At 38.4% G+C, this 8892-nt stretch overlaps 1 protein-coding gene across 1 annotated transcript in view; it reads left to right on the top strand.

Annotated features, from left to right (window-relative positions):
* Positions 1–8892, top strand: part of LOC109537600 (neuroligin-4, X-linked) — a 171766-nt gene that overhangs the window by 82193 nt on the left and 80681 nt on the right. The window lies entirely within an intron of this gene.

The following is an 8892-nucleotide window of genomic DNA, read 5'->3' as shown; positions in this document are numbered from 1 at the left end:
TTGGTAAACACGAGTTTTTCAAAAATCCTTCCAGCAAAAACTAAAAATCGCTCAAGCCTGCCCAGAGTATCACAAAGAGGAAAAATTGTGCTTTTAATGACGAAAACCTCAGTTCAATAGGAAATTTATCGGAGTATTCAGGATTTTTTCAGATATTAAATCGAATCGACTGACCGTTGGACAACACGGATTTTTCAAAAATTTCCAAGGAAAAGCGAAAAATTCCTGAATGCAGCGCTTAACATAGCTCGAAAGAGCAAATCGGCTGATTTAAGTGAGGAAAAACTCACCTGAATGGAAAATTTCTGGGAGTTTCCAGGATGTTTTCAGTTACTAAGGGGAAGCGACTGACCGCTGGTAAACACGAGTTTTTCAAAAGTTCGTCAAGCAAAAACTAGTAAATCTCTCAAGTCTGCCCAGGGTGTCACTCGAAAGAGGAAATCTTGGGCTTTTAATGACGAAAACCTCAGTTCAATAGGAAATTTGTTGGAGTTTTCAGGAGTTTTTCAAATACTAAATCGAGTCGACTGACCGTTGGAAGACACGGATTTTTCAAAAATTCGCCAAGGAAAAACAAAAAATTCCTGAATGCAGCCCTTAACATCGCTCGAAAGAGGAAATCGGCTGCTTTAAGTGAGGAAAAACTCACTTGAATAAGAAATTTCTGAGAATTTCCAGTATTTTTTCAGTTTCCAAGGCGAGTGTTCAAAAACACAATTTTTTCAAAAATTTGGCAAGGAATAGACCGTCCGGGTCATAATATCACTCCGAAGGGAAAAAACATTGCTTTAAGTGTGGAAAACGCACTTTAGTACGATCTTCCTGGAAGCCCCACCAGTATTTTTTAAGTTGCGAAGGTGGGGCGATTCGCCGTTGGTAAACACGAATTTTTGCAAAATTTGTCACGTAAAAACAAAAATATCCACCAGACTGTCCATAACATCTCTCGGAACAGAAAGTCCGCAGCATTAAGAGAGGAAAAACTAACTTTTATAGAAAATTTCCGGAAGTTTCCAGGAGTTCTTACTTACTAAGGTGAGTCGATGGCCGACGGGAACCACGAGGTTTTTCAAAATTCGTCAATCACGTTTAATTGACGGTCAAAAACTTGACTTTTTTCCTAAAATTTCATTGTTCACAGTAGACATTCGTTGACCAAACCTGCACACACAATATACGTAAAAATCCCTTTAGCTGGTTTTAACAATTGCAGCGGCTGAATAAATATTTCATATGATTTGAATGTGAAATGGCTGATAAAATATACGGTGTCACGTAAAACCGTTTCAGATCGTTTTATGTCCAATAAATGGGCCGAAGTGCATAGATCTTTTAAATGGTGGTTATCGGGGAAGTTATTACGTGATTTACGTCGGCTATTTCATTCCAGCCAATGAACAATTATTTTAATTAAGCCAGATAAAACACTTTTTTGCAATAATTATCGGCTTCTGCCAAGGCCTAATCCAGCCACTCGGAGAATATCGCAAAATCCTTTTAATTCGCTTTCTGCGTCCCTGATGTCCCGGGTTCCAGCAGAATCAAATTAAAACTTTGCTGGACACTTCCCGAACAAGAAATAACAGTTTTGTAATAACTGTCCCGCACTATTGCCGAAGTGTATCCCCCAAAGTCCGACGTTTGTTTCCTCGCCTGGACACGTCCAATAAACTGGAAACTGTCAATAATATCGGGCCAAAGGAAGGTGTAGTTTTGCAGTTTATTTGGTCGGTGTCAGAAAAGCCGGAAAATTATCAAGGCGACAGTTGAATTATCAGAAGTTTGCGGCAGTGATGGTCAGTGCGCCCGTCCTAAGCCGAAGACAATAATTTCAGGCGCTTCCCCCTAAGCTGAAACTTTCAGCAACTTCGTTTCCACTTTGCTAGCTCGGAATGGAGTTGCCGGGAACAACTTATTTGGAAGTTTTTTGCGACCATAGAGCGTAGTTGGGAAGTTTCACAATTTGGTGCGTTTGCACCCATTTGATCCATTTTACTTTGCCCATTTTAGGCGCTGATAATCTTCCTAGCCCAAAAATCAGTTGGTGCTCTTTGGGCATTGAAACCGATTTTAGACCAGTTTTGTGCAGGATGATTCAAAGTAAGCGGCAACCCTTTCAAGGTTTTATACCGGAAGGTAAACTTTATGCATTTTTGACATTGTTATACATTTAAAGCGTCGAAGAACAAAACTAGAGAGCGAACCATCAAGATGCCAAAATGGGGAACTTTTTGCAGAGAAACATCAAATCAAAAAACCTAAACTGAAATACATGAATTTGTCAAGTAAATGCAAATGTTTTGTAAACAAAATTAGGTTGATTTCAAAAAGAAACGACTGATTGAATAAACCTCAGACCAGTTGAGGTCTAAATAATACGCATTCTGGCCGTCACACACAAAAAAAAATGATCGGAACACATAAGTATTTTTTGTTGTAGATATAATGTAGACATTATATGGCGAAACAGGCCGACATATGGGTTTAAAGGTGTCGTTTATCTGTATTTGATGGCCTTTGGAACTTAAGTGCCCCATTTTTATGAACGATATAAATTCTCGTTAGATTTATTGGACGTAAATGTTGATCGGCGATGTCGTAATCGACGAACAGGGAACGCAAATTCGAGTACTTTTATTTTGCCGTTACCGTATTTCATTCGCGTTTTATTAATGGTCGTTGTGAAGGGCTGTGTGGGCAACTTTTTCTTTTTCCGAAAATGCGGTAATCAATGATGCGACGCGTCCAAAAGGTGAGAAAATGCAAGCTAACAAAAAAAATGGAAACCGAATGAAGACCTCATTTGACGACAGAACTAAACAAACTTTGAAATCTATAACAGAAAAGTTGAAATAAGCTGCTACAAGCAAACAGTGATTAATGCCTGAACACGAAACGAACTCTGTTTAAAAAACTTACTAAAAAACCCCCACAACATGAACAGAAGTTTCAAAAACAAGAGCTTAAAGAGGACAAATACCAGCCAATAGAAACAAGATACTAAAGATTGCATCACTAAAGCTTTGAGTCACCAAAGCACATTTTGCAGGCGCTTAATGCCATAAAAAAACCAACATTTTTAAGCCAACTTCAATGAAATAATTCCCCAATCCAATACAGCCCAACAGCAATCGGTTTATCGGTGATCAAAGGGACGATTTTATTAATTTCCGAGGTTTGTTTAGCAAGTTCAATTTGAGCGAAAACTTGCACCATTTGCGGTTAACCGGCTAAGATCAGCCCAGGAAAAGTTCACCCAGTGCCAGAGTTATAAATCCCCGAGCTCTAATTGCTCTAACAACACAACAACAAATAACCGATTTTCATTTTCCATTTTCCCTACTTTTGCGGTCGGAACAAAGTGCTGTTGATGTAGTTTTGCCCAGGTGAAAGCTTTAGCTCGTTTAGCGTAATTAAACAAAATAGTGCAGTTTCCATTTTAAATTATGAAGCTTCAGCTGGTTGAGGTCGGCTCAAAGAGCCAAGCGCAAGGTTTGTTCGACTGGAAACGACTTTAATGGGCTGCAGCTTGAAAGTAACACACAAGTCCAAAACAGTGCTAAAAGTTGCTAAGTTTCCTCTCAGATACTTTTCTGCAAGATGAGAAATTAATTCTGCGTGAATGATTTTAGAGGGCATTTGGCCCGATGCAAAAATGTACATTTTATAATTAGAATTTGCTCAAAGTGTGTTTGCTTCAGGCTTTGACTGCGCCAAAACACACCCCAAACTGGTAAGTTTCCGAACGCTTCAATTTGAAACGTTCGCGTTTCTTGTCTGTTTGCTCGAATTTTTGCAATTGTAAATATTTTGAAAATTAGTACATCAAAGACAGTGCGGCAGCAGAACCGAGAACATGGATAATTTCTAATTAATCCAATTCTTTACATAACTTAGGGTCGCCCCGTCAAGCGTAGAATGTAATTACGGCCGCCCAAGTTTAATTAGCGCTTTAAGTTTATCTCAATTTAAAGGCTTGCCAGTATGCAAAGGCAGCTTTGACGAAAAAACAGCTTTAGCAAATCAGGAGTGTTTTTCAGGTCTATTGAGCCAGAACTAACCGCTTAGGTTCACACGGTTCGGCTCAAAATCCTAATTAATAAATTGAATTTTTTTGCCAATTTGAAACAAAATGATTTAGAAAGTGCGACAATTTTTTACGAACACTTTAGAAGAGAATTATCGAGTAATCGAGCCCCCAAAGTTGTGCTTCCAATGAAAATATGCATATAGATTGCAAAAATTAATATAAACACGAAGGAAAAGTTCTCGAGCCAATCTGTCAACAACCACCGATAAGTAAGAATAAGTACATAAAAATCAATTGCTTCAACAGAGCAGACGAAAGAAAATTAATTTCAATGAAGGTTGATTGCAATTAACGAAAATCCGCAGTTGAAAAACCCCGCATTTGCATCTAAGAGCGATTATTTAGATTTAGTTGTTTTAATCAAGTCGGTCTTTTAAATACGCCATGGAAAAACCACGCACAGTTCGCGAAGCAAATATGGAATAATTCATAAAAGAGCCAGAAGAAGAAAAAATGCGACCCCTTTAACATTCAGGCACTTCCAGATCGGCAAATGATTTATGCGAATCGAAATTGAGTTGAATACTAGGTGAAAGGATGACGAATGGGGGTGGAAAGGCCCGAAAGAAAAACTAAAACATCCCCGAAGGGAAGTTCTGAGTAATAGAATAAATTAATCAGAACGTTGGATGTCATTAACAAACTATCGGCTGAGATTGTTAACCACACCTCGTTTTGTTGAGGGATTGAGGGTGGCGCCTTTATGGATGGGAATCCTATATTGAATGGGCCCCCTTTTGCTATATTGATTTGCATTTATCTCGATTATTTGTCAGACTTTCGTTACTTTTTTGCTCCATCGCCAGAGGATGTTTGGTGAATTTTCATCTGATGTTTCGCTCTGTATTTATATCAGTAATTAAGTGAAAATAAGAGTTAAAACACATTATAAAATACATGATTTAAAACACGAATTTTGCGCCAGTTAACTCCGTGCTATGCATGTAAGTGTTAACTCTAGACGTGCTTTCCTTGTGTAAATATGTGCAACTGTACTCAAGCCACGGTGCATTTTTTTAGTCGAATAAAAAACATAATTTATTTCTGTTTCTTCTGTCCTTTTAGTTCTCCTGCGTTCTTCTCTTGGCATATTTGCATGATCTTTTCCGATTTATCTTTGTCATCTGCAGTTTTCCAAATGTTTGCCCAAAAATGCCTTAATCCTGTATGGGCAAACTGTAAAATTCTCTTCATTAGCTCGTGGAGTGAGTGAATTTTCAACTTTTTTCTCTTAACAAACCTGCACAGAATTGAGTTTATTTGTCTGTTTTTGTAACCACCGATGAACGATGGGTGGAACCAAATGTAAATTAATTGCGTGAATGGCCCAAATGGAAGTCGTTGCTCCCAGATGAACTACTGGATAATTAATGGGCTTAAAAATGCCAGTTCGATCAGCAACTTGTTGCAGCTGAATACACGAGCTAATAGATCTGAGAATTGTTAATAAATCATTAATGCCGGGCAAAATCAACAAAGCAATCGTAACTGCAACTCCAGCAACCAATAATTGATGGACATTCGCAACTGCTGGTCATGTTTGCAGAATTGTGCCCCAAAAATTACCCAGTTATTGCTGGATGGAATCTTCAATAACAAAATAAATGCGGAAAAAGTCCTTTTCGATTTGCGAATTAATTTGCAGACATTTGGATAAGCACATGATGCAGGAATTGGGCCAAAACAGGTATATTTGGTTGCAACTAACTAGATGAATTCCGTAAATATGGACCGATTCCGGACAACTTCAAGTACATCACGAATGTGGATTGTTTTGCAAATTAGAGAATTGGGACGCTTTGCAATTTTAAGCTGGATTTATGCGAAATTGTGAATTTATATGCAGCAATCGATACAATTGATACAAAGGCGCATTGTCATGTGCAGTTTGCGTAGGAACCATCCAGATAGCAGGAATTGTTCATGGAAATCTAGGCTTTCGTTATTGAGCCAAGAAAATTGTGATTTTTGAGCCGTTTTCGGCAGGTGAAGGTTTAAAGAACGTCGAAAAATTCTGATGATTGACTGAATTACTTATTGCAAAAGTTCAGTTTTTCCGGATCATTTAGTTTCTCCTGTTAAGCCAAACAAAGAGTGATTTTTATGTCGTTTTCTGCGGGTGAATGTTCAAACAACGTCAAAGAAACTCTAGTGTTTGTTTTTATTGCATTTTCGATATAAAATTTTCGGTTTTTTTTCACGTTAATTTTTCGTTCGCTCCAAATGTTTTTCCGGATGATTCAGGTTTTCCCTGTTAAGGCAAAGAAGTTGTGATTTTTGTTCCGTTTTGCGCAGTTGGAGGTTCAATGAGCGCCGAGGAAACTCTAGTGTTTTGTTGAATTATTTCGTTTCTATTGCATCTTATATCTACAATTTATTATTTTTTAATATTAATTTGTTATTGTATGTAAATTATCAATCAATGAGCGAGGGAATGCAATAAAACCACCCAATTTTTCAGGAAGTTCCATTTGGTCAAAGTCTTCTGTTCTTAACGATAAGAAGCAATTTTTTAACTCATCAACGTTTTGTCCCATTTACCCAGGCATCATCAATGCTTTTGCCCAAAAGAGCAAAAATGTGTCGTAAAACATAAAACTTTTGAATGCAATCGAGGAAGCTCAATCTGAGCGATGCAGACGACACAACGTTGAAAGCAGCACCAGAAAACCGATTTTTTAAACAGGTTATGAACAATTGATTTGGAGCAAATAGAACCGTTTTTAACACGAACTGTTATCACGCATGACAAATTGATAAATGGCTGGTAAATAATTGCTAAAAATGCGCACGAGTTAAACACAACAGTTTAACAAATTACTCAACAACAGGCAAACGCAGTCATTAATTTATTGTTTCATGCTTGCGTTTTGCCGCGTGTAATTTTCATCGGAAGGACTAATTTGCTTTTGGTAGATCATTGGGCTCATGCTCAGAGAAACAATCCTGGTAATCACCGCCTAAAAACAGCCGATTTTTATCAGTTTTCAGTCTGATTCCGGTTTTATTTTGCGTCCTTTGCGATCGAAAACAATCAATAGTTCGAGACGATTCAGGAGTCAAGTTGGCCCTAATCCTGCTTGATGAGGCCCTGGAATGGATCTGGTTCTTTCAAGACAAGCAAGTAAATCTCGTAAGCTTGAAGTCGTTCCATCGCTGGTCCAAAAGCAAGGCAAACCGGTTAAAATTCAAATTGGTGGCGTTCCAATTTGGATTCACCCCCTCGCCACTTAGCTAAATGTAAAACTTGAACCCGAAGGACAAAGGCAAAAGAACTATAAACATAATCATAAAAAACGGAAAGCGGATTGAAGGCAAGACGCAGATAATTTAATAAAGGGCCGGTTTAGAGAGCGGCGAACGCTCCAAAATGGGATGCAAACTTGATTCAGCCTCTACAGGATTGTTTTTAATGAAAACAAACGTGGAAAAAGGCCGAAAAACAATGCCGGATTCCATTTATTCCGAAGCGCCAATTTAATTGTGATAGTCTAATAAATATTTTATTGGAATTCTCGTTAAATGAGCGCGTCCCCTCGAATTTATAGCCGCTGTATTTTATATAGCAATTGCTAATGGGTTCAGTATTTTGCATTTTAATCTGCGCTTAATAACTATTGCAACAGTAATTATTATTGGGGGAGTTATGTCACTGCACCTGCTCATTTCAAGCCGAATAGTTTCAAGTGGACTCATTTCTGTAGCAAAACTTCAATTTTTGCAATCAAGATTTCATAGACATACATTTTCCGCTCGATTCAGCCCCAGTCTGTTTTCTCTCATCGCATTTGCTTCATTAAATCCTGCAGTTTTGGGTTGATGCGATTCGAGCAGAAGCTGATATTTCAAAGAGCCGAAGCCTGTTGATTAATTCCAGTGCCGAACAAACACTCAGAGTGAAAACCTAAGCTGGCAATCCAGTTTCGATATATTCGTAAATTCAATATGCTTCAATTCAACCAGAATTGTCTGCTCATGGAATCACAAAGAGTCAAATACCCGTTGCAGTCGCGTGTAATTCAACTCCTGCTGCATGGAGAAACGGGCAAAAATAGTTGCGATCAAGCGCCTCTTATTTCCAATAAAAGAAGGCGCCTTTTGTCGAAAAAACAACACTTTCGTGTAGCTTTTATTTCTATTAGCTGGCAAGGGGGGTGTGGAAAGATTAATCGAATTTCCCATGAAAATGGATGCGAAACCGCCCTCCGGCAATTGAAGGGTAGAACAATGTGTAGCGACGATGTTTCCGATTTGAACTGTGTGAAACTCGACCAAGTTGAGATTTTTAGCTGTGAGTGGAAGATGTCCAGAGAACAATTTGATGCTGATGGCCCAGATCGTTATAGTGTGCAACGCCCTTTAAATCGGACCCATTTCACAACAATTTCCCAACAGAGCGCCCGTAAACTCCAAAAATAACCAATAGAGTCTGAAGAGGGAATACGATGCGCCAGTGAAAATACACAAAACATATATTGGAATAACTGCAGCGGAATAACGGCCTCAGAACTTTGAAATGGAAGTTTGATTTGCATTCGAAGCGTTTACGCGTCCCTAGAATTTTCATAAATTCATCTGCAACTCTTCATGAATTTCACAAAAATGCTGCCGCTCGAATTTACGTAGTTGGTCTAGTGAGTGAATCGTTCTCGGGGAAATTTCGCTCAGAAATGTATAATCTTACTTAATGATTGTGATCGATTTTGTTTATGGCTTTTGTTATTTATTGTTTCAAGCGATGCAAAGGTGCAAGATTTGGCCAAAATCTCATGTTTTCCGCCACGTTTTCGCTCATTTCTCGC

This window comes from Dendroctonus ponderosae, unplaced genomic scaffold (assembly GCF_020466585.1).
Source record: "Dendroctonus ponderosae isolate FM_Combo_2020 unplaced genomic scaffold, Dpon_F_20191213v2 Dpon_F_20191213_11, whole genome shotgun sequence".
Classification (NCBI taxonomy): domain Eukaryota; kingdom Metazoa; phylum Arthropoda; class Insecta; order Coleoptera; family Curculionidae; genus Dendroctonus; species Dendroctonus ponderosae.
This window is presented reverse-complemented; position numbering and strand designations above follow the sequence as displayed.